Below are 26,468 nucleotides of genomic sequence, written 5' to 3' on the forward strand. Positions count from 1 at the left end.
AACTTTCCTTCACGGGGTGTTCTGCATGTATCGAACGCCCTCATCCTTGGAAAGTTCTATGTATGCTATCAGGCCTAAGCCTATTTTAAAGCCCTGCAGTGTACCAGGAAAAACTGTGCTTTGGTTGCAGTAGGAATGCAAGCCTCCTTTCTCCTGTAGGTATGGGGTCCTTGGGTAAGAGTTCCTAGAGGACGGCGAAGCAGATTGTGTTTCTTAGTGTAGCTCCAATGAGGGCAATGAGGCAGACTTCCATGGCATGTAGGACGTGCGAGAAGAGAATCCCTGGAGCTGTTGAAGAGCTGAGTCCACCTAGCTTCCTAAGGAAGGGTGCAGCGAGTTGCCCTACACTCTGAATACGTAGAGTTACTGGGAAAGGCTTTTATGTCTGGATGTTTCCTGGAAGGGCAAAGGAGACTGCTGGTACTCACTGTATTTGCAAGAAAAAGGGTGCCTACACGAGGGTGCCTGGTGTCAGGAAAAGTGAAGAAACCTTAAAGTAGAGCAGAATTGCGAATACGACCTAATGGAACCTGCTAAGCGCTTTCGCTTCAGCAGGGCTTTTCATGCCTTAGCTTGAGGCAAGTACTCATGGCAAGTTTCCCTGTAGCTCTAGAGCATGACAGGAGGAGCTCCCCCACACGCTATGGAAGCACCGTGTTTCCTTAGAGAAAACGCCTTTGCTTTCCAGATGGCTCCCTACAGTGACTAGACGCCAGTCAAAAACAGTGTTATTTAGGTATCTTCTGTGCAGCGTGGATAGAGCTTTTCAACTGGGAAAGCAAGGTTTGTGCCATCAGGTATTCTTTTCCGGTGAACATGCAGCCTAACACCTTCTGATTTCTCACAAGTCAAAAGAGACTCTAGCTACACCAAGGTCCTTTGCTGAATCAACTTTTCTTCACAGGGTGTTCTGCATGTATCAAGCTCCCTCATCCTTGGAACGTTCTATGTATGCTATCGGGCCTAAGCCTATTCTAAAATCCTGCAGTGTAGCAGGAAAAACTGTGCTTTGGTTCCAGTAGGAATGCAAGCCTCCTTTCTCCTGTAGGTATGGGGTCCTTGGGTAAGAGTTCCTAGAGGAAGGCGAAGCAGTTTGTGTTTCTTAGTGTAGCTCCAATGAGGGCAATGAGGCAGACTTCCATAGCATGTAGGACGTGAGAGAACACAATTCCTGGAGCTGTGGGAGCGCTGCGGACATCTAGCTTTCCCAAGGAAGAGTGCAGTGTGTTGCCCTACCCTCTGAATACATAGACTGACTGGGAAAGGCTACTAGGCCTGGATGTTTCTTAGAAGGGCAGAGGAGCCTGCTGGTACTCACTGTATTTGTAGGCAAAAGGGTGCCTACACAGGGTGCTACGTGTCTAGAAAAGTGAAGAAACGTTAAAGTAAAGCAGAACTGCGAATACGACCGAATGGAAACTGCTAAGCGCTTTCGTTTCAGCAGGGCTTTACAGGCCTTAGCTTGAGGCAAGTACTCACGTCAAGTTTCCCTGTAGCTCTAGAGCATGACAGGAGGAGCTCCCACACATGCTATGGAAGCACCGTGTTTCCTTAGAGAAAACTCCTTTTCTTTCCAGAGGGCTGCCTACAGAGAATAGAGGCCAGTCGAAAAAGTGTTATTTAGGGATCTTCAGGCTAGCATGGATAGAGATTTAAAATGGGAAAGCAAGGCTTGTGCCATCAGGTCTTCTATTCCGCTGAACATGCAGCCGAAACCCTTCTGATTTCTAACAAGTCAAAAGAGACTCTAGCTACACCCTTGTCCCTTGCTGAATCAACTTTCCTTCACGGGGTGTTCTGCATGTATCGAACGCCCTCATCCTTGGAAAGTTCTATGTATGCTATCAGGCCTAAGCCTATTTTAAAGCCCTGCAGTGTACCAGGAAAAACTGTGCTTTGGTTGCAGTAGGAATGCAAGCCTCCTTTCTCCTGTAGGTATGGGGTCCTTGGGTAAGAGTTCCTAGAGGACGGCGAAGCAGATTGTGTTTCTTAGTGTAGCTCCAATGAGGGCAATGAGGCAGACTTCCATGGCATGTAGGACGTGCGAGAACAGAATCCCTGGAGCTGTTGAAGAGCTGAGTCCACCTAGCTTCCTAAGGAAGCGTGCAGCGAGTTGCCCTACACTCTGAATACGTAGAGTTACTGGGAAAGGCTTTTATGTCTGGATGTTTCCTGGAAGGGCAAAGGAGACTGCTGGTACTCACTGTATTTGCAAGAAAAAGGGTGCCTACACGAGGGTGCCTGGTGTCAGGAAAAGTGAAGAAACCTTAAAGTAGAGCAGAACTGCGAATACGACATAATGGAACCTGCTAAGCGCTTTCGCTTCAGCAGGGCTTTTCAGGCCTTAGCTTGAGGCAAGTACTCACGGCAAGTTTCCCTGTAGCTCTAGAGCATGACAGGAGGAGCTCCCCCACATGCTATGGAAGCACCGTGTTTCCTTAGAGAAAACGCCTTTGCTTTCCAGATGGCTCCCTACAGTGACTAGACGCCAGTCAAAAACAGTGTTATTTAGGTATCTTCTGTGCAGCGTGGATAGAGCTTTTCAACTGGGAAAGCAAGGTTTGTGCCATCAGGTATTCTTTTCCGGTGAACATGCAGCCTAACACCTTCTGATTTCTCACAAGTCAAAAGAGACTCTAGCTACGCCAAGGTCCTTTGCTGAATCAACTTTTCTTCACAGGGTGTTCTGCATGTATCAAACTCCCTCATCCTTGGAACGTTCTATGTATGCTATCGGGCCTAAGCCTATTCTAAAATCCTGCAGTGTAGCAGGAAAAACTGTGCTTTGGTTCCAGTAGGAATGCAAGCCTCCTTTCTCCTGTAGGTATGGGGTCCTTGGGTAAGAGTTCCTAGAGGAAGGCGAAGCAGATTGTGTTTCTTAGTGTAGCTCCAATGAGGGCAATGAGGCAGACTTCCATAGCATGTAGGACGTGAGAGAACACAATTCCTGGAGCTGTGGGAGTGCTGCGGACATCTAGCTTTCCCAAGGAAGAGTGCAGTGTGTTGCCCTACCCTCTGAATACATAGACTGACTGGGAAAGGCTACTAGGCCTGGATGTTTCTTAGAAGGGCAGAGGAGCCTGCTGGTACTCACTGTATTTGTAGGCAAAAGGGTGCCTACACAGGGTGCTACGTGTCTAGAAAAGTGAAGAAAGGTTAAAGTAAAGCAGAACTGCGAATACGACCGAATGGAAACTGCTAAGCGCTTTCGTTTCAGCAGGGCTTTACAGGCCTTAGCTTGAGGCAAGTACTCACGTCAAGTTTCCCTGTAGCTCTAGAGCATGACAGGAGGAGCTCCCACACATGCTATGGAAGCACCGTGTTTCCTTAGAGAAAACTCCTTTTCTTTCCAGAGGGCTGCCTACAGAGAATAGAGGCCAGTCGAAAAAGTGTTATTTAGGGATCTTCAGGCTAGCATGGATAGAGATTTAAAATGGGAAAGCAAGGCTTGTGCCATCAGGTCTTCTATTCCGCTGAACATGCAGCCGAAACCCTTCTGATTTCTAACAAGTCAAAAGAGACTCTAGCTACACCCTTGTCCCTTGCTGAATCAACTTTCCTTCACGGGGTGTTCTGCATGTATCGAACGCCCTCATCCTTGGAAAGTTCTATGTATGCTATCAGGCCTAAGCCTATTTTAAAGCCCTGCAGTGTACCAGGAAAAACTGTGCTTTGGTTGCAGTAGGAATGCAAGCCTCCTTTCTCCTCTAGCTATGGGGTCGTTGGGTAAGAGTTCCTAGAGGACGGCGAAGCAGATTGTGTTTCTTAGTGTAGCTCCAATGAGGGCAATGAGGCAGACTTCCATGGCATGTAGGACGTGCGAGAAGAGAATCCCTGGAGCTGTTGAAGAGCTGAGTCCACCTAGCTTCCTAAGGAAGGGTGCAGCGAGTTGCCCTACACTCTGAATACGTAGAGTTACTGGGAAAGGCTTTTATGTCTGGATGTTTCCTGGAAGGGCAAAGGAGACTGCTGGTACTCACTGTATTTGCAAGAAAAAGGGTGCCTACACGAGGGTGCCTGGTGTCAGGAAAAGTGAAGAAACCTTAAAGTAGAGCAGAACTGCGAATACGACCTAATGGAACCTGCTAAGCGCTTTCGCTTCAGCAGGGCTTTTCAGGCCTTAGCTTGAGGCAAGTACTCACGGCAAGTTTCCCTGTAGCTCTAGAGCATGACAGGAGGAGCACCCCCACACGCTATGGAAGCACCGTGTTTCCTTAGAGAAAACGCCTTTGCTTTCCAGATGGCTCCCTACAGTGACTAGACGCCAGTCAAAAACAGTGTTATTTAGGTATCTTCTGTGCAGCGTGGATAGAGCTTTTCAACTGGGAAAGCAAGGTTTGTGCCATCAGGTATTCTTTTCCGGTGAACATGCAGCCTAACACCTTCTGATTTCTCACAAGTCAAAAGAGACTCTAGCTACACCAAGGTCCTTTGCTGAATCAACTTTTCTTCACAGGGTGTTCTGCATGTATCAAACTCCCTCATCCTTGGAACGTTCTATGTATGCTATCGGGCCTAAGCCTATTCTAAAATCCTGCAGTGTAGCAGGAAAAACTGTGCTTTGGTTCCAGTAGGAATGCAAGCCTCCTTTCTCCTGTAGGTATGGGGTCCTTGGGTAAGAGTTCCTAGAGGAAGGCGAAGCAGATTGTGTTTCTTAGTGTAGCTCCAATGAGGGCAATGAGGCAGACTTCCATAGCATGTAGGACGTGAGAGAACACAATTCCTGGAGCTGTGGGAGCGCTGCGGACATCTAGCTTTCCCAAGGAAAAGTGCAGTGTGTTGCCCTACCCTCTGAATACATAGACTGACTGGGAAAGGCTACTAGGCCTGGATGTTTCTTAGAAGGGCAGAGGAGCCTGCTGGTACTCACTGTATTTGTAGGCAAAAGGGTGCCTACACAGGGTGCTACGTGTCTAGAAAAGTGAAGAAAGGTTAAAGTAAAGCAGAACTGCGAATACGACCTAATGGAAACTGCTAAGCGCTTTCGTTTCAGCAGGGCTTTACAGGCCTTAGCTTGAGGCAAGTACTCACGTCAAGTTTCCCTGTAGCTCTAGAGCATGACAGGAGGAGCTCCCACACATGCTATGGAAGCACCGTGTTTCCTTAGAGAAAACTCCTTTTCTTTCCAGAGGGCTGCCTACAGAGAATAGAGGCCAGTCGAAAAAGTGTTATTTAGGGATCTTCAGGCTAGCATGGATAGAGATTTAAAATGGGAAAGCAAGGCTTGTGCCATCAGGTCTTCTATTCCGCTGAACATGCAGCCGAAACCCTTCTGATTTCTAACAAGTCAAAAGAGACTCTAGCTACACCCTTGTCCCTTGCTGAATCAACTTTCCTTCACGGGGTGTTCTGCATGTATCGAACGCCCTCATCCTTGGAAAGTTCTATGTATGCTATCAGGCCTAAGCCTATTTTAAAGCCCTGCAGTGTACCAGGAAAAACTGTGCTTTGGTTGCAGTAGGAATGCAAGCCTCCTTTCTCCTGTAGGTATGGGGTCCTTGGGTAAGAGTTCCTAGAGGATGGCGAAGCAGATTGTGTTTCTTAGTGTAGCTCCAATGAGGGCAATGAGGCAGACTTCCATGGCATGTAGGACGTGCGAGAACAGAATCCCTGGAGCTGTTGAAGAGCTGAGTCCACCTAGCTTCCTAAGGAAGGGTGCAGCGAGTTGCCCTACAGTCTGAATACGTAGAGTTACTGGGAAAGGCTTTTATGTCTGGATGTTTCCTGGAAGGGCAAAGGAGACTGCTGGTACTCACTGTATTTGCAAGAAAAAGGGTGCCTACACGAGGGTGCCTGGTGTCAGGAAAAGTGAAGAAACCTTAAAGTAGAGCAGAACTGCGAATACGACATAATGGAACCTGCTAAGCGCTTTCGCTTCAGCAGGGCTTTTCAGGCCTTAGCTTGAGGCAAGTACTCACGGCAAGTTTCCCTGTAGCTCTAGAGCATGACAGGAGGATCTCCCCCACATGCTATGGAAGCACCGTGTTTCCTTAGAGAAAACGCCTTTGCTTTCCAGATGGCTCCCTACAGTGGCTAGACGCCAGTCAAAAACAGTGTTATTTAGGTATCTTCTGTGCAGCGTGGATAGAGCTTTTCAACTGGGAAAGCAAGGTTTGTGCCATCAGGTATTCTTTTCCGGTGAACATGCAGCCTAACACCTTCTGATTTCTCACAAGTCAAAAGAGACTCTAGCTACGCCAAGGTCCTTTGCTGAATCAACTTTTCTTCACAGGGTGTTCTGCATGTATCAAACTCCCTCATCCTTGGAAAGTTCTATGTATGCTATCGGGCCTAAGCCTATTCTAAAATCCTGCAGTGTAGCAGGAAAAACTGTGCTTTGGTTCCAGTAGGAATGCAAGCCTCCTTTCTCCTGTAGGTATGGGGTCCTTGGGTAAGAGTTCCTAGAGGAAGGCGAAGCAGATTGTGTTTCTTAGTGTAGCTCCAATGAGGGCAATGAGGCAGACTTCCTTAGCATGTAGGACGTGAGAGAACACAATTCCTGGAGCTGTGGGAGCGCTGCGGACATCTACCTTTCCCAAGGAAGAGTGCAGTGTGTTGCCCTACCCTCTGAATACATAGACTGACTGGGAAAGGCTACTAGGCCTGGATGTTTCTTAGAAGGGCAGAGGAGCCTGCTGGTACTCACTGTATTTGTAGGCAAAAGGGTGCCTACACAGGGTGCTACGTGTCTAGAAAAGTGAAGAAACGTTAAAGTAAAGCAGAACTGCGAATACGACCTAATGGAAACTGCTAAGCGCTTTCGTTTCAGCAGGGCTTTACAGGCCTTAGCTTGAGGCAAGTACTCACGTCAAGTTTCCCTGTAGCTCTACAGCATGACAGGAGGAGCTCCCACACATGCTATGGAAGCACCGTGTTTCCTTAGAGAAAACTCCTTTTCTTTCCAGAGGGCTGCCTACAGAGAATAGAGGCCAGTCGAAAAAGTGTTATTTAGGGATCTTCAGGCTAGCATGGATAGAGATTTAAAATGGGAAAGCAAGGCTTGTGCCATCAGGTCTTCTATTCCGCTGAACATGCAGCCGAAACCCTTCTGATTTCTAACAAGTCAAAAGAGACTCTAGCTACACCCTTGTCCCTTGCTGAATCAACTTTCCTTCACGGCGTGTTCTGCATGTATCGAACGCCCTCATCCTTGGAAAGTTCTATGTATGCTATCAGGCCTAAGCCTATTTTAAAGCCCTGCAGTGTACCAGGAAAAACTGTGCTTTGGTTGCAGTAGGAATGCAAGCCTCCTTTCTCCTCTAGGTATGGGGTCGTTGGGTAAGAGTTCCTAGAGGACGGCGAAGCAGATTGTGTTTCTTAGTGTAGCTCCAATGAGGGCAATGAGGCAGACTTCCATGGCATGTAGGACGTGCGAGAAGAGAATCCCTGGAGCTGTTGAAGAGCTGAGTCCACCTAGCTTCCTAAGGAAGGGTGCAGCGAGTTGCCCTACACTCTGAATACGTAGAGTTACTGGGAAAGGCTTTTATGTCTGGATGTTTCCTGGAAGGGCAAAGGAGACTGCTGGTACTCACTGTATTTGCAAGAAAAAGGGTGCCTACACGAGGGTGCCTGGTGTCAGGAAAAGTGAAGAAATCTTAAAGTAGAGCAGAACTGCGAATACGACCTAATGGAACCTGCTAAGCGCTTTCGCTTCAGCAGGGCTTTTCAGGCCTTAGCTTGAGGCAAGTACTCACGGCAAGTTTCCCTGTAGCTCTAGAGCATGACAGGAGGAGCACCCCCACACGCTATGGAAGCACCGTGTTTCCTTAGAGAAAACGCCTTTGCTTTCCAGATGGCTCCCTACAGTGACTAGACGCCAGTCAAAAACAGTGTTATTTAGGTATCTTCTGTGCAGCGTGGATAGAGCTTTTCAACTGGGAAAGCAAGGTTTGTGCCATCAGGTATTCTTTTCCGGTGAACATGCAGCCTAACACCTTCTGATTTCTCACAAGTCAAAAGAGACTCTAGCTACACCAAGGTCCTTTGCTGAATCAACTTTTCTTCACAGGGTGTTCTGCATGTATCAAACTCCCTCATCCTTGGAACGTTCTATGTATGCTATCGGGCCTAAGCCTATTCTAAAATCCTGCAGTGTAGCAGGAAAAACTGTGCTTTGGTTCCAGTAGGAATGCAAGCCTCCTTTCTCCTGTAGGTATGGGGTCCTTGGGTAAGAGTTCCTAGAGGAAGGCGAAGCAGATTGTGTTTCTTAGTGTAGCTCCAATGAGGGCAATGAGGCAGACTTCCATAGCATGTAGGACGTGAGAGAACACAATTCCTGGAGCTGTGGGAGCGCTGCGGACATCTAGGTTTCCCAAGGAAAAGTGCAGTGTGTTGCCCTACCCTCTGAATACATAGACTGACTGGGAAAGGCTACTAGGCCTGGATGTTTCTTAGAAGGGCAGAGGAGCCTGCTGGTACTCACTGTATTTGTAGGCAAAAGGGTGCCTACACAGGGTGCTACGTGTCTAGAAAAGTGAAGAAACGTTAAAGTAAAGCAGAACTGCGAATACGACCTAATGGAAACTGCTAAGCGCTTTCGTTTCAGCAGGGCTTTACAGGCCTTAGCTTGAGGCAAGTACTCACGTCAAGTTTCCCTGTAGCTCTAGAGCATGACAAGAGGAGCTCCCACACATGCTATGGAAGCACCGTGTTTCCTTAGAGAAAACTCCTTTTCTTTCCAGAGGGCTGCCTACAGAGAATAGAGGCCAGTCGAAAAAGTGTTATTTAGGGATCTTCAGGCTAGCATGGATAGAGATTTAAAATGGGAAAGCAAGGCTTGTGCCATCAGGTCTTCTATTCCGCTGAACATGCGGCCGATACCCTTCTGATTTCTAACAAGTCAAAAGAGACTCTAGCTACACCCTTGTCCCTTGCTGAATCAACTTTCCTTCACGGGGTGTTCTGCATGTATCGAACGCCCTCATCCTTGGAAAGTTCTATGTATGCTATCAGGCCTAAGCCTATTTTAAAGCCCTGCAGTGTACCAGGAAAAACTGTGCTTTGGTTGCAGTAGGAATGCAAGCCTCCTTTCTCCTGTAGGTATGGGGTCCTTGGGTAAGAGTTCCTAGAGGACGGCGAAGCAGATTGTGTTTCTTAGTGTAGCTCCAATGAGGGCAATGCGGCAGACTTCCATGGCATGTAGGACGTGCGAGAAGAGAATCCCTGGAGCTGTTGAAGAGCTGAGTCCACCTAGCTTCCTAAGGAAGGGTGCAGCGTGTTGCCCTACACTCTGAATACGTAGAGTTACTGGGAAAGGCTTTTATGTCTGGATGTTTCCTGGAAGGGCAAAGGAGACTGCTGGTACTCACTGTATTTGCAAGAAAAAGGGTGCCTACACGAGGGTGCCTGGTGTCAGGAAAAGTGAAGAAACCTTAAAGTAGAGCAGAACTGCGAATACGACCTAATGGAACCTGCTAAGCGCTTTCGCTTCAGCAGGGCTTTTCAGGCCTTAGCTTGAGGCAAGTACTCACGGCAAGTTTCCCTGTAGCTCTAGAGCATGACAGGAGGAGCTCCCACACATGCTATGGAAGCACCGTGTTTCCTTACAGAAAACTCCTTTTCTTTCCAGAGGGCTGCCTACAGAGAATAGAGGCCAGTCGAAAAAGTGTTATTTAGGGATCTTCAGGCTAGCATGGATAGAGATTTAAAATGGGAAAGCAAGGCTTGTGCCATCAGGTCTTCTATTCCGCTGAACATGCAGCCGAAACCCTTCTGATTTCTAACAAGTCAAACGAGACACTAGCTACACCCTTGTCCCTTGCTGAATCAACTTTCCTTCACGGGGTGTTCTGCATGTATCGAACGCCCTCATCCTTGGAAAGTTCTATGTATGCTATCAGGCCTAAGCCTATTTTAAAGCCCTGCAGTGTACCAGGAAAAACTGTGCTTTGGTTGCAGTAGGAATGCAAGCCTCCTTTCTCCTGTAGGTATGGGGTCCTTGGGTAAGAGTTCCTACAGGACGGCGAAGCAGATTGTGTTTCTTAGTGTAGCTCCAATGAGGGCAATGAGGCAGACTTCCATGGCATGTAGGACGTGCGAGAAGAGAATCCCTGGAGCTGTTGAAGAGCTGAGTCCACCTAGCTTCCTAAGGAAGGGTGCAGCGAGTTGCCCTACACTCTGAATACGTAGAGTTACTGGGAAAGGCTTTTATGTCTGGATGTTTCCTGGAAGGGCAAAGGAGACTGCTGGTACTCACTGTATTTGCAAGAAAAAGGGTGCCTACACGAGGGTGCCTGGTGTCAGGAAAAGTGAAGAAACCTTAAAGTAGAGCAGAACTGCGAATACGACATAATGGAACCTGCTAAGCGCTTTCGCTTCAGCAGGGCTTTTCAGGCCTTAGCTTGAGGCAAGTACTCACGGCAAGTTTCCCTGTAGCTCTAGAGCATGACAGGAGGATCTCCCCCACATGCTATGGAAGCACCGTGTTTCCTTAGAGAAAACGCCTTTGCTTTCCAGATGGCTCCCTACAGTGGCTAGACGCCAGTCAAAAACAGTGTTATTTAGGTATCTTCTGTGCAGCGTGGATAGAGCTTTTCAACTGGGAAAGCAAGGTTTGTGCCATCAGGTATTCTTTTCCGGTGAACATGCAGCCTAACACCTTCTGATTTCTCACAAGTCAAAAGAGACTCTAGCTACGCCAAGGTCCTTTGCTGAATCAACTTTTCTTCACAGGGTGTTCTGCATGTATCAAACTCCCTCATCCTTGGAAAGTTCTATGTATGCTATCGGGCCTAAGCCTATTCTAAAATCCTGCAGTGTAGCAGGAAAAACTGTGCTTTGCTTCCAGTAGGAATGCAAGCCTCCTTTCTCCTGTAGGTATGGGGTCCTTGGGTAAGAGTTCCTAGAGGAAGGCGAAGCAGATTGTGTTTCTTAGTGTAGCTCCAATGAGGGCAATGAGGCAGACTTCCATAGCATGTAGGACGTGAGAGAACACAATTCCTGGAGCTGTGGGAGCGCTGCGGACATCTAGCTTTCCCAAGGAAGAGTGCAGTGTGTTGCCCTACCCTCTGAATACATAGACTGACTGGGAAAGGCTACTAGGCCTGGATGTTTCTTAGAAGGGCAGAGGAGCCTGCTGGTACTCACTGTATTTGTAGGCAAAAGGGTGCCTACACAGGGTGCTACGTGTCTAGAAAAGTGAAGAAACGTTAAAGTAAAGCAGAACTGCGAATACGACCGAATGGAAACTGCTAAGCGCTTTCGTTTCAGCAGGGCTTTACAGGCCTTAGCTTGAGGCAAGTACTCACGTCAAGTTTCCCTGTAGCTCTACAGCATGACAGGAGGAGCTCCCACACATGCTATGGAAGCACCGTGTTTCCTTAGAGAAAACTCCTTTTCTTTCCAGAGGGCTGCCTACAGAGAATAGAGGCCAGTCGAAAAAGTGTTATTTAGGGATCTTCAGGCTAGCATGGATAGAGATTTAAAATGGGAAAGCAAGGCTTGTGCCATCAGGTCTTCTATTCCGCTGAACATGCAGCCGAAACCCTTCTGATTTCTAACAAGTCAAAAGAGACTCTAGCTACACCCTTGTCCCTTGCTGAATCAACTTTCCTTCACGGGGTGTTCTGCATGTATCGAACGCCCTCATCCTTGGAAAGTTCTATGTATGCTATCAGGCCTAAGCCTATTTTAAAGCCCTGCAGTGTACCAGGAAAAACTGTGCTTTGGTTGCAGTAGGAATGCAAGCCTCCTTTCTCCTCTAGGTATGGGGTCGTTGGGTAAGAGTTCCTAGAGGACGGCGAAGCAGATTGTGTTTCTTAGTGTAGCTCCAATGAGGGCAATGAGGCAGACTTCCATGGCATGTAGGACGTGCGAGAACAGAATCCCTGGAGCTGTTGAAGAGCTGAGTCCACCTAGCTTCCTAAGGAAGGGTGCAGCGTGTTGCCCTACACTCTGAATACGTAGAGTTACTGGGAAAGGCTTTTATGTCTGGATGTTTCCTGGAAGGGCAAAGGAGACTGCTGGTACTCACTGTATTTGCAAGAAAAAGGGTGCCTACACGAGGGTGCCTAGTGTCAGGAAAAGTGAAGAAACGTTAAAGTAGAGCAGAACTGCGAATACGACCTAATGGAACCTGCTAAGCGCTTTCGCTTCAGCAGGGCTTTTCAGGCCTTAGCTTGAGGCAAGTACTCACGGCAAGTTTCCCTGTAGCTCTAGAGCATGACAGGAGGAGCTCCCCCACATGCTATGGAAGCACCGTGTTTCCTTAGAGAAAACGCCTTTGCTTTCCAGATGGCTCCCTACAGTGACTAGACGCCAGTCAAAAACAGTGTTATTTAGGTATCTTCAGTGCAGCGTGGATAGAGCTTTTCAACTGGGAAAGCAAGGTTTGTGCCATCAGGTATTCTTTTCCGGTGAACGTGCAGCCTAACACCTTCTGATTTCTCACAAGTCAAAAGAGACTCTAGCTACGCCAAGGTCCTTTGCTGAATCAACTTTTCTTCACAGGGTGTTCTGCATGTATCAAACTCCCTCATCCTTGGAACGTTCTATGTATGCTATCGGGCCTAAGCCTATTCTAAAATCCTGCAGGGTAGCAGGAAAAACTGTGCTTTGGTTCCAGTAGGAATGCAAGCCTCCTTTCTCCTGTAGGTATGGGGTCCTTGGGTAAGAGTTCCTAGAGGAAGGCGAAGCAGATTGTGTTTCTTAGTGTAGCTCCAATGAGGGCAATGAGGCAGACTTCCATAGCATGTAGGACGTGAGAGAACACAATTCCTGGAGCTGTGGGAGCGCTGCGGACATCTAGCTTTCCCAAGGAAGAGTGCAGTGTGTTGCCCTACCCTCTGAATACATAGACTGAATGGGAAAGGCTACTAGGCCTGGATGTTTCTTAGAAGGGCAGAGGAGCCTGCTGGTACTCACTGTATTTGTAGGCAAAAGGGTGCCTACACAGGGTGCTACGTGTCTAGAAAAGTGAAGAAACGTTAAAGTAAAGCAGAACTGCGAATACGACCTAATGGAAACTGCTAAGCGCTTTCGTTTCAGCAGGGCTTTACAGGCCTTAGCTTGAGGCAAGTACTCACGTCAAGTTTCCCTGTAGCTCTAGAGCATGACAGGAGGAGCTCCCACACATGCTATGGAAGCACCGTGTTTCCTTAGAGAAAACTCCTTTTCTTTCCAGAGGGCTGCCTACAGAGAATAGAGGCCAGTCGAAAAAGTGTTATTTAGGGATCTTCAGGCTAGCATGGATAGAGATTTAAAATGGGAAAGCAAGGCTTGTGCCATCAGGTCTTCTATTCCGCTGAACATGCAGCCGAAACCCTTCTGATTTCTAACAAGTCAAAAGAGACTCTAGCTACACCCTTGTCCCTTGCTGAATCAACTTTCCTTCACGGGGTGTTCTGCATGTATCGAACGCCCTCATCCTTGGAAAGTTCTATGTATGCTATCAGGCCTAAGCCTATTTTAAAGCCCTGCAGTGTACCAGGAAAAACTGTGCTTTGGTTGCAGTAGGAATGCAAGCCTCCTTTCTCCTCTAGGTATGGGGTCGTTGGGTAAGAGTTCCTAGAGGACGGCGAAGCAGATTGTGTTTCTTAGTGTAGCTCCAATGAGGGCAATGAGGCAGACTTCCATGGCATGTAGGACGTGCGAGAAGAGAATCCCTGGAGCTGTTGAAGAGCTGAGTCCACCTAGCTTCCTAAGGAAGGGTGCAGCGAGTTGCCCTACACTCTGAATACGTAGAGTTACTGGGAAAGGCTTTTATGTCTGGATGTTTCCTGGAAGGGCAAAGGAGACTGCTGGTACTCACTGTATTTGCAAGAAAAAGGGTGCCTACACGAGGGTGCCTGGTGTCAGGAAAAGTGAAGAAACCTTAAAGTAGAGCAGAACTGCGAATACGACCTAATGGAACCTGCTAAGCGCTTTCGCTTCAGCAGGGCTTTACAGGCCTTAGCTTGAGGCAAGTACTCACGTCAAGTTTCCCTGTAGCTCTAGAGCATGACAGGAGGAGCTCCCACACATGCTATGGAAGCACCGTGTTTCCTTAGAGAAAACGCCTTTGCTTTCCAGATGGCTCCCTACAGTGGCTAGACGCCAGTCAAAAACAGTGTTATTTAGGTATCTTCTGTGCAGCGTGGATAGAGCTTTTCAACTGGGAAAGCAAGGTTTGTGCCATCAGGTATTCTTTTCCGGTGAACATGCAGCCTAACACCTTCTGATTTCTCACAAGTCAAAAGAGACTCTAGCTACGCCAAGGTCCTTTGCTGAATCAACTTTTCTTCACAGGGTGTTCTGCATGTATCAAACTCCCTCATCCTTGGAAAGTTCTATGTATGCTATCGGGCCTAAGCCTATTCTAAAATCCTGCAGTGTAGCAGGAAAAACTGTGCTTTGGTTCCAGTAGGAATGCAAGCCTCCTTTCTCCTGTAGGTATGGGGTCCTTGGGTAAGAGTTCCTAGAGGAAGGCGAAGCAGATTGTGTTTCTTAGTGTAGCTCCAATGAGGGCAATGAGGCAGACTTCCATAGCATGTAGGACGTGAGAGAACACAATTCCTGGAGCTGTGGGAGCGCTGCGGACATCTAGCTTTCCCAAGGAAGAGTGCAGTGTGTTGCCCTACCCTCTGAATACATAGACTGACTGGGAAAGGCTACTAGGCCTGGATGTTTCTTAGAAGGGCAGAGGAGCCTGCTGGTACTCACTGTATTTGTAGGCAAAAGGGTGCCTACACAGGGTGCTACGTGTCTAGAAAAGTGAAGAAACGTTAAAGTAAAGCAGAACTGCGAATACGACCGAATGGAAACTGCTAAGCGCTTTCGTTTCAGCAGGGCTTTACAGGCCTTAGCTTGAGGCAAGTACTCACGTCAAGTTTCCCTGTAGCTCTACAGCATGACAGGAGGAGCTCCCACACATGCTATGGAAGCACCGTGTTTCCTTAGAGAAAACTCCTTTTCTTTCCAGAGGGCTGCCTACAGAGAATAGAGGCCAGTCGAAAAAGTGTTATTTAGGGATCTTCAGGCTAGCATGGATAGAGATTTAAAATGGGAAAGCAAGGCTTGTGCCATCAGGTCTTCTATTCCGCTGAACATGCAGCCGAAACCCTTCTGATTTCTAACAAGTCAAAAGAGACTCTAGCTACACCCTTGTCCCTTGCTGAATCAACTTTCCTTCACGGGGTGTTCTGCATGTATCGAACGCCCTCATCCTTGGAAAGTTCTATGTATGCTATCAGGCCTAAGCCTATTTTAAAGCCCTGCAGTGTACCAGGAAAAACTGTGGTTTGGTTGCAGTAGGAATGCAAGCCTCCTTTCTCCTGTAGGTATGGGGTCCTTGGGTAAGAGTTCCTAGAGGACGGCGAAGCAGATTGTGTTTCTTAGTGTAGCTCCAATGAGGGCAATGAGGCAGACTTCCATGGCATGTAGGACGTGCGAGAACAGAATCCCTGGAGCTGTTGAAGAGCTGAGTCCACCTAGCTTCCTAAGGAAGGGTGCAGCGTGTTGCCCTACACTCTGAATACGTAGAGTTACTGGGAAAGGCTTTTATGTCTGGATGTTTCCTGGAAGGGCAAAGGAGACTGCTGGTACTCACTGTATTTGCAAGAAAAAGGGTGCCTACACGAGGGTGCCTAGTGTCAGGAAAAGTGAAGAAACGTTAAAGTAGAGCAGAACTGCGAATACGACCTAATGGAACCTGCTAAGCGCTCTCGCTTCAGCAGGGCTTTTCAGGCCTTAGCTTGAGGCAAGTACTCACGGCAAGTTTCCCTGTAGCTCTAGAGCATGACAGGAGGAGCTCCCCCACATGCTATGGAAGCACCGTGTTTCCTTAGAGAAAACGCCTTTGCTTTCCAGATGGCTCCCTACAGTGGCTAGACGCCAGTCAAAAACAGTGTTATTTAGGTATCTTCTGTGCAGCGTGGATAGAGCTTTTCAACTGGGAAAACAAGGTTTGTGCCATCAGGTATTCTTTTCCGGTGAACATGCAGCCTAACACCTTCTGATTTCTCACAAGTCAAAAGAGACTCTAGCTACGCCAAGGTCCTTTGCTGAATCAACTTTTCTTCACAGGGTGTTCTGCATGTATCAAACTCCCTCATCCTTGGAACGTTCCATGTATGCTATCGGGCCTAAGCCTATTCTAAAATCCTGCAGTGTAGCAGGAAAAACTGTGCTTTGGTTCCAGTAGGAATGCAAGCCTCCTTTCTCCTGTAGGTATGGGGTCCTTGGGTAAGAGTTCCTAGAGGAAGGCGAAGCAGATTGTGTTTCTTAGTGTAGCTCCAATGAGGGCAATGAGGCAGACTTCCATAGCATGTAGGACGTGAGAGAACACAATTCCTGGAGCTGTGGGAGCGCTGCGGACATCTAGCTTTCCCAAGGAAGAGTGCAGTGTGTTGCCCTACCCTCTGAATACATAGACTGACTGGGAAAGGCTACTAGGCCTGGATGTTTCTTAGAAGGGCAGAGGAGCCTGCTGGTACTCACTGTATTTGTAGGCAAAAGGGTGCCTACACAGGGTGCTACGTGTCTAGAAAAGTGAAGAAACGTTAAAGTAAAGCAGAACTGCGAATACGACCGAATGGAAACTGCTAAGCGCTTTCGTTTCAGCAGGGCTTTACAGGCCTTAGCTTGAGGCAAGTACTCACGTCAAGTTTCCCTGTAGCTCTAGAGCATGACAGGAGGAGCTCCCACACATGCTATGGAAGCACCGTGTTTCCTTAGAGAAAACTCCTTTTCTTTCCAGAGGGCTGCCTACAGAGAATAGAGGCCAGTCGAAAAAGTGTTATTTAGGGATCTTCAGGCTAGCATGGATAGAGATTTAAAATGGGAAAGCAAGGCTTGTGCCATCAGGTCTTCTATTCCGCTGAACATGCAGCCGAAACCCTTCTGATTTCTAACAAGTCAAAAGAGACTCTAGCTACACCCTTGTCCCTTGCTGAATCAACTTTCCTTCACGGGGTGTTCTGCATGTATCGAACGCCCTCATCCTTGGAAAGTTCTATGTATGCTATCAGGCCTAAGCCTATTTTAAAGCCCTGCAGTGTACCAGGAAAAACTGTGCTTTGGTTGCAGTAGGAATGCAAGCCTCCTTTCTCCTCTAGGTATGGGGTCGTTGGGTAAGAGTTCCTAGAGGACGGCGAAGCAGATTGTGTTTCTTAGTGTAGCTCCAATGAGGGCAATGAGGCAGACTTCCATGGCATGTAGGACGTGCGAGAAGAGAATCCCTGGAGCTGTTGAAGAGCTGAGTCCACCTAGCTTCCTAAGGAAGGGTGCAGCGAGTTGCCCTACACTCTGAATACGTAGAGTTACTGGGAAAGGCTTTTATGTCTGGATGTTTCCTGGAAGGGCAAAGGAGACTGCTGGTACTCACTGTATTTGCAAGAAAAAGGGTGCCTACACGAGGGTGCCTGGTGTCAGGAAAAGTGAAGAAACCTTAAAGTAGAGCAGAACTGCGAATACGACCTAATGGAACCTGCTAAGCGCTTTCGCTTCAGCAGGGCTTTTCAGGCCTTAGCTTGAGGCAAGTACTCACGGCAACTTTCCCTGTAGCTCTAGAGCATGACAGGAGGAGCACCCCCACACGCTATGGAAGCACCGTGTTTCCTTAGAGAAAACGCCTTTGCTTTCCAGATGGCTCCCTACAGTGACTAGACGCCAGTCAAAAACAGTGTTATTTAGGTATCTTCTGTGCAGCGTGGATAGAGCTTTTCAACTGGGAAAGCAAGGTTTGTGCCATCAGGTATTCTTTTCCGGTGAACATGCAGCCTAACACCTTCTGATTTCTCACAAGTCAAAAGAGACTCTAGCTACACCAAAGTCCTTTGCTGAATCAACTTTTCTTCACAGGGTGTTCTGCATGTATCAAACTCCCTCATCCTTGGAACGTTCTATGTATGCTATCGGGCCTAAGCCTATTCTAAAATCCTGCAGTGTAGCAGGAAAAACTGTGCTTTGGTTCCAGTAGGAATGCAAGCCTCCTTTCTCCTGTAGGTATGGGGTCCTTGGGTAAGAGTTCCTAGAGGAAGGCGAAGCAGATTGTGTTTCTTAGTGTAGCTCCAATGAGGGCAATGAGGCAGACTTCCATAGCATGTAGGACGTGAGAGAACACAATTCCTGGAGCTGTGGGAGCGCTGCGGACATCTAGCTTTCCCAAGGAAAAGTGCAGTGTGTTGCCCTACCCTCTGAATACATAAACTGACTGGGAAAGGCTACTAGGCCTGGATGTTTCTTAGAAGGGCAGAGGAGCCTGCTGGTACTCACTGTATTTGTAGGCAAAAGGGTGCCTACACAGGGTGCTACGTGTCTAGAAAAGTGAAGAAACGTTAAAGTAAAGCAGAACTGCAAATACGACCTAATGGAAACTGCTAAGCGCTTTCGTTTCAGCAGGGCTTTACAGGCCTTAGCTTGAGGCAAGTACTCACGTCAAGTTTCCCTGTAGCTCTAGAGCATGACAGGAGGAGCTCCCACACATGCTATGGAAGCACCGTGTTTCCTTAGAGAAAACTCCTTTTCTTTCCAGAGGGCTGCCTACAGAGAATAGAGGCCAGTCGAAAAAGTGTTATTTAGGGATCCTCAGGCTAGCATGGATAGAGATTTAAAATGGGAAAGCAAGGCTTGTGCCATCAGGTCTTCTATTCCGCTGAACATGCGGCCGATACCCTTCTGATTTCTAACAAGTCAAAAGAGACTCTAGCTACACCCTTGTCCCTTGCTGAATCAACTTTCCTTCACGGGGTGTTCTGCATGTATCGAACGCCCTCATCCTTGGAAAGTTCTATGTATGCTATCAGGCCTAAGCCTATTTTAAAGCCCTGCAGTCTACCAGGAAAAACTGTGCTTTGGTTGCAGTAGGAATGCAAGCCTCCTTTCTCCTGTAGGTATGGGGTCCTTGGGTAAGAGTTCCTAGAGGACGGCGAAGCAGATTGTGTTTCTTAGTGTAGCTCCAATGAGGGCAATGAGGCAGAATTCCATGGCATGTAGGACGTGCGAGAACAGAATCCCTGGAGCTGTTGAAGAGCTGAGTCCACCTAGCTTCCTAAGGAAGGGTGCAGCGAGTTGCCCTACACTCTGAATACGTAGAGTTACTGGGAAAGGCTTTTATGTCTGGATGTTTCCTGGAAGGGCAAAGGAGACTGCTGGTACTCACTGTATTTGCAAGAAAAAGGGTGCCTACACGAGGGTGCCTAGTGTCAGGAAAAGTGAAGAAACGTTAAAGTAGAGCAGAACTGCGAATACGACCTAATGGAACCTGCTAAGCGCTTTCGCTTCAGCAGGGCTTTTCAGGCCTTAGCTTGAGGCAAGTACTCACGGCAAGTTTCCCTGTAGCTCTAGAGCATGACAGGAGGAGCTCCCCCACATGCTATGGAAGCACCGTGTTTCCTTAGAGAAAACGCCTTTGCTTTCCAGATGGCTCCCTACAGTGACTAGACGCCAGTCAAAAACAGTGTTATTTAGGTATCTTCAGTGCAGCGTGGATAGAGCTTTTCAACTGGGAAAGCAAGGTTTGTGCCATCAGGTATTCTTTTCCGGTGAACGTGCAGCCTAACACCTTCTGATTTCTCACAAGTCAAAAGAGACTCTAGCTACGCCAAGGTCCTTTGCTGAATCAACTTTTCTTCACAGGGTGTTCTGCATGTATCAAACTCCCTCATCCTTGGAACGTTCTATGTATGCTATCGGGCCTAAGCCTATTCTAAAATCCTGCAGGGTAGCAGGAAAAACTGTGCTTTGGTTCCAGTAGGAATGCAAGCCTCCTTTCTCCTGTAGGTATGGGGTCCTTGGGTAAGAGTTCCTAGAGGAAGGCGAAGCAGATTGTGTTTCTTAGTGTAGCTCCAATGAGGGCAATGAGGCAGACTTCCATAGCATGTAGGACGTGAGAGAACACAATTCCTGGAGCTGTGGGAGCGCTGCGGACATCTAGCTTTCCCAAGGAAGAGTGCAGTGTGTTGCCCTACCCTCTGAATACATAGACTGAATGGGAAAGGCTACTAGGCCTGGATGTTTCTTAGAAGGGCAGAGGAGCCTGCTGGTACTCACTGTATTTGTAGGCAAAAGGGTGCCTACACAGGGTGCTACGTGTCTAGAAAAGTGAAGAAAAGTTAAAGTAAAGCAGAACTGCGAATACGACCGAATGGAAATTGCTAAGCGCTTTCGTTTCAGCAGGGCTTTACAGGCCTTAGCTTGAGGCAAGTACTCACGTCAAGTTTCCCTGTAGCTCTAGAGCATGACAGGAGGAGCTCCCACACATGCTATGGAAGCACCGTGTTTCCTTAGAGAAAACTCCTTTTCTTTCCAGAGGGCTGCCTACAGAGAATAGAGGCCAGTCGAAAAAGTGTTATTTAGGGATCTTCAGGCTAGCATGGATAGAGATTTAAAATGGGAAAGCAAGGCTTGTGCCATCAGGTCTTCTATTCCGCTGAACATGCAGCCGAAACCCTTCTGATTTCTAACAAGTCAAAAGAGACTCTAGCTACACCCTTGTCCCTTGCTGAATCAACTTTCCTTCACGGGGTGTTCTGCATGTATCGAACGCCCTCATCCTTGGAAAGTTCTATGTATGCTATCAGGCCTAAGCCTATTTTAAAGCCCTGCAGTGTACCAGGAAAAACTGTGCTTTGGTTGCAGTAGGAATGCAAGCCTCCTTTCTCCTGTAGGTATGGGGTCCTTGGGTAAGAGTTCCTAGAGGACGGCGAAGCAGATTGTGTTTCTTAGTGTAGCTCCAATGAGGGCAATGAGGCAGACTTCCATGGCATGTAGGACGTGCGAGAACAGAATCCCTGGAGCTGTTGAAGAGCTGAGTCCACCTAACTTCATAAGGAAGGGTGCAGCGTGTTGCCCTACACTCTGAATACGTAGAGTTACTTGGAAAGGCTTTTAGGTCTGGATGTTTCCTGGAAGGGCAAAGGAGACTGCTGGTACTCACTGTATTTGCAAGAAAAAGGGTGCCTACACGAGGGTGCCTGGTGTCAGGAAAAGTGAAGAAACCTTAAAGTAGAGCAGAATTGCGAATACGACCTAATGGAACCTGCTAAGCGCTTTCGCTTCAGCAGGGCTTTTCAGGCCTTAGCTTGAGGCAAGTACTCACGGCAAGTTTCCCTGTAGCTCTAGAGCATGACAGGAGGAGCTCCCCCACACGCTATGGAAGCACCGTGTTTCCTTAGAGAAAACGCCTTTGCTTTCCAGAGGGCTCCCTACAGTGACTAGACGCCAGTCAAAAACAGTGTTATTTAGGTATCTTCTGTGCAGCGTGGATAGAGCTTTTCAACTGGGAAAGCAAGGTTTGTGCCATCAGGTATTCTTTTCCGGTGAACATGCAGCCTAACACCTTCTGATTTCTCACAAGTCAAAAGAGACTCTAGCTACGCCAAGGTCCTTTGCTGAATCAACTTTCCTTAACAGGGTGTTCTGCATGTATCAAACTCCCTCATCCTTGGAACGTTCTATGTATGCTATCGGGCCTAAGCCTATTCTAAAATCCTGCAGTGTAGCAGGAAAAACTGTGCTTTGGTTCCAGTAGGAATGCAAGCCTCCTTTCTCCTGTAGGTATGGGGTCCTTGGGTAAGAGTTCCTAGAGGAAGGCGAAGCAGATTGTGTTTCTTAGTGTAGCTCCAATGAGGGCAATGAGGCAGACTTCCATAGCATGTAGGACGTGAGAGAACACAATTCCTGGAGCTGTGGGAGCGCTGCGGACATCTAGCTTTCCCAAGGAAGAGTGCAGTGTGTTGCCCTACCCTCTGAATACATAGACTGACTGGGAAAGGCTACTAGGCCTGGATGTTTCTTAGAAGGGCAGAGGAGCCTGCTGCTACTCACTGTATTTGTAGGCAAAAGGGTGCCTACACAGGGTGCTACGTGTCTAGGGAAGTGAAGAAACGTTAAAGTAAAGCAGAACTGCGAATACGACCGAATGGAAACTGCTAAGCGCTTTCATTTCAGCAGGGCTTTACAGGCCTTAGCTTGAGCCAAGTACACACGTCAAGTTTCCCTGTAGCTCTAGAGCATGACAGGAGGAGCTCCCACACATGCTATGGAAGCACCGTGTTTCCTTAGAGAAAACTCCTTTTCTTTCCAGAGGGCTGCCTACAGACAATAGAGGCCAGTCGAAAAAGTGTTATTTAGGGATCTTCAGGCTAGCATGGATAGAGATTTAAAATGGGAAAGCAAGGCTTGTGCCATCAGGTCTTCTATTCCGCTGAACATGCAACCGAAACCCTTCTGATTTCTAACAAGTCAAAAGAGAATCTAGCTACACCCTTGTCCCTTGCTGAATCAACTTTCCTTCACGGGGTGTTCTGCATGTATCGAACGCCCTCATCCTTGGAAAGTTCTATGTATGCTATCAGGCCTAAGCCTATTTTAAAGCCCTGCAGTGTACCAGGAAAAACTGTGCTTTGGTTGCAGTAGGAATGCAAGCCTCCTTTCTCCTGTAGGTATGGGGTCCTTGGGTAAGAGTTCCTAGAGGACGGCGAAGCAGATTGTGTTTCTTAGTGTAGCTCCAATGAGGGCAATGAGGCAGACTTCCATGGCATGTAGGACGTGCGAGAAGAGAATCCCTGGAGCTGTTGAAGAGCTGAATCCACCTAGCTTCCTAAGGAAGGGTGCAGCGAGTTGCCCTACACTCTGAATACGTAGATTTACTGGGAAAGGCTTTTATGTCTGGATGTTTCCTGGAAGGGCAAAGGAGACTGCTGGTACTCACTGTATTTGCAAGAAAAAGGGTGCCTACACGAGGGTGCCTAGTGTCAGGAAAAGTGAAGAAACCTTAAAGTAGAGCAGAACTGCGAATACGACCTAATGGAACCTGCTAAGAGCTTTCGCTTCAGCAGGGCTTTTCAGGCCTTAGCTTGAGCCAAGTACTCACATCAAGTTTCCCTGTAGCACTAGAGCATGACAGGAGGAGCTCCCCCACACGCTATGGAAGCACCGTGTTTCCTTAGAGAAAACGCCTTTGCTTTCCAGAGGGCTCCCTACAGTGACTAGACGCCAGTCAAAAACAGTGTTTTTTAGGTACCTTCAGTGCAGCGTGGATAGAGCTTTTCAACTGGGAAAGCAAGTTTTGTGCCATCAGGTATTCTTTTCCGGTGAACATGCAGCCTAACACCTTCTGATTTCTCACAAGTCAAAAGAGACTCTAGCTACGCCAAGGTCCTTTGCTGAATCAACTTTTCTTCACATGGTGTTCTGCATGTATCAAACTCCCTCATCCTTGGAACGTTCTATGTATGCTATCGGGCCTAAGCCTATTCTAAAATCCTGCAGTGTAGCAGGAAAAACTGTGCTTTGGTTCCAGTAGGAATGCAAGCCTCCTTTCTCCTGTAGGTATGGGGTCCTTGGGTAAGAGTTCCTAGAGGAAGGCGAAGCAGATTGTGTTTCTTAGTGTAGCTCCAATGAGGGCAATGAGGCAGACTTCCATAGCATGTAGGACGTGAGAGAACACAATTCCTGGAGCTGTGGGAGCGCTGCGGACATCTAGCTTTCCCAAGGAAGAGTGCAGTGTGTTGCCCTACCCTCTGAATACATAGACTGACTGGGAAAGGCTACTAGGCCTGGATGTTTCTTAGAAGGGCAGAGGAGCCTGCTGGTACTCACTGTATTTGTAGGCAAAAGGGTGCCTACACAGGGTGCTACGTGTCTAGAAAAGTGAAGAAACGTTAAAGTAGAGCAGAACTGCGAATACGACCTAATGGAACCTGCTAAGCGCTTTCGCTTCAGCAGGGCTTTTCAGGCCTTAGCTTGAGGCAAGTACTCACGGCAAGTTTCCCTGTAGCTCTAGAGCATGACAGGAGGAGCTCCCCCACATGCTATGGAAGCACCGTGTTTCCTTAGAGAAAACGCCTTTGCTTTCCAGATGGCTCCCTACAGTGACTAGACGCCAGTCAAAAACAGTGTTATTTAGGTATCTTCAGTGCAGCGTGGATAGAGCTTTTCAACTGGGAAAGCAAGGTTTGTGCCATCAGGTATTCTTTTCCGGTGAACGTGCAGCCTAACACCTTCTGATTTCTCACAAGTCAAAAGAGACTCTAGCTACGCCAAGGTCCTTTGCTGAATCAACTTTTCTTCACAGGGTGTTCTGCATGTATCAAACTCCCTCATCCTTGGAACGTTCTATGTATGCTATCGGGCCTAAGCCTATTCTAAAATCCTGCAGGGTAGCAGGAAAAACTGTGCTTTGGTTCCAGTAGGAATGCAAGCCTCCTTTCTCCTGTAGGTATGGGGTCCTTGGTTAAGAGTTCCTAGAGGAAGGCGAAGCAGATTGTGTTTCTTAGTGTAGCTCCAATGAGGGCAATGAGGCAGACTTCCATAGCATGTAGGACGTGAGAGAACACAATTCCTGGAGCTGTGGGAGCGCTGCGGACATCTAGCTTTCCCAAGGAAGAGTGCAGTGTGTTGCCCTACCCTCTGAATACATAGACTGAATGGGAAAGGCTACTAGGCCTGGATGTTTCTTAGAAGGGCAGAGGAGCCTGCTGGTACTCACTGTATTTGTAGGCAAAAGGGTGCCTACACAGGGTGCTACGTGTCTAGAAAAGTGAAGAAAAGTTAAAGTAAAGCAGAACTGCGAATACGACCGAATGGAAATTGCTAAGCGCTTTCGTTTCAGCAGGGCTTTACAGGCCTTAGCTTGAGGCAAGTACTCACGTCAAGTTTCCCTGTAGCTCTAGAGCATGACAGGAGGAGCTCCCACACATGCTATGGAAGCACCGTGTTTCCTTAGAGAAAACTCCTTTTCTTTCCAGAGGGCTGCCTACAGAGAATAGAGGCCAGTCGAAAAAGTGTTATTTAGGGATCTTCAGGCTAGCATGGATAGAGATTTAAAATGGGAAAGCAAGGCTTGTGCCATCAGGTCTTCTATTCCGCTGAACATGCAGCCGAAACCCTTCTGATTTCTAACAAGTCAAAAGAGACTCTAGCTACACCCTTGTCCCTTGCTGAATCAACTTTCCTTCACGGGGTGTTCTGCATGTATCGAACGCCCTCATCCTTGGAAAGTTCTATGTATGCTATCAGGCCTAAGCCTATTTTAAAGCCCTGCAGTGTACCAGGAAAAACTGTGCTTTGGTTGCAGTAGGAATGCAAGCCTCCTTTCTCCTGTAGGTATGGGGTCCTTGGGTAAGAGTTCCTAGAGGACGGCGAAGCAGATTGTGTTTCTTAGTGTAGCTCCAATGAGGGCAATGAGGCAGACTTCCATGGCATGTAGGACGTGCGAGAACAGAATCCCTGGAGCTGTTGAAGAGCTGAGTCCACCTAACTTCATAAGGAAGGGTGCAGCGTGTTGCCCTACACTCTGAATACGTAGAGTTACTTGGAAAGGCTTTTAGGTCTGGATGTTTCCTGGAAGGGCAAAGGAGACTGCTGGTACTCACTGTATTTGCAAGAAAAAGGGTGCCTACACGAGGGTGCCTGGTGTCAGGAAAAGTGAAGAAACCTTAAAGTAGAGCAGAACTGCGAATACGACATAATGGAACCTGCTAAGCGCTTTCGCTTCAGCAGGGCTTTTCAGGCCTTAGCTTGAGGCAAGTACTCACGGCAAGTTTCCCTGTAGCTCTAGAGCATGACAGGAGGAGCTCCCCCACACGCTATGGAAGCACCGTGTTTCCTTAGAGAAAACGCCTTTGCTTTCCAGAGGGCTCCCTACAGTGACTAGACGCCAGTCAAAAACAGTGTTATTTAGGTATCTTCTGTGCAGCGTGGATAGAGCTTTTCAACTGGGAAAGCAAGGTTTGTGCCATCAGGTATTCTTTTCCGGTGAACATGCAGCCTAACACCTTCTGATTTCTCACAAGTCAAAAGAGACTCTAGCTACGCCAAGGTCCTTTGCTGAATCAACTTTTCTTCACAGGGTGTTCTGCATGTATCAAACTCCCTCATCCTTGGAACGTTCTATGTATGCTATCGGGCCTAAGCCTATTCTAAAATCCTGCAGTGTAGCAGGAAAAACTGTGCTTTGGTTCCAGTAGGAATGCAAGCCTCCTTTCTCCTGTAGGTATGGGGTCCTTGGGTAAGAGTTCCTAGAGGAAGGCGAAGCAGATTGTGTTTCTTAGTGTAGCTCCAATGAGGGCAATGAGGCAGACTTCCATAGCATGTAGGACGTGAGAGAACACAATTCCTGGAGCTGTGGGAGCGCTGCGGACATCTAGCTTTCCCAAGGAAGAGTGCAGTGTGTTGCCCTACCCTCTGAATACATAGACTGACTGGGAAAGGCTACTAGGCCTGGATGTTTCTTAGAAGGGCAGAGGAGCCTGCTGGTACTCACTGTATTTGTAGGCAAAAGGGTGCCTACACAGGGTGCTACGTGTCTAGAAAAGTGAAGAAACGTTAAAGTAAAGCAGAACTGCGAATACGACCGAATGGAAACTGCTAAGCGCTTTCGTTTCAGCAGGGCTTTACAGGCCTTAGCTTGAGGCAAGTACTCACGTCAAGTTTCCCTGTAGCTCTAGAGCATGACAGGAGGAGCTCCCACACATGCTATGGAAGCACCGTGTTTCCTTAGAGAAAACTCCTTTTCTTTCCAGAGGGCTGCCTACAGAGAATAGAGGCCA

Source organism: Eschrichtius robustus, chromosome 21 (genome assembly GCF_028021215.1).
Source record: "Eschrichtius robustus isolate mEscRob2 chromosome 21, mEscRob2.pri, whole genome shotgun sequence".
Classification (NCBI taxonomy): Eukaryota; Metazoa; Chordata; class Mammalia; order Artiodactyla; family Eschrichtiidae; genus Eschrichtius; species Eschrichtius robustus.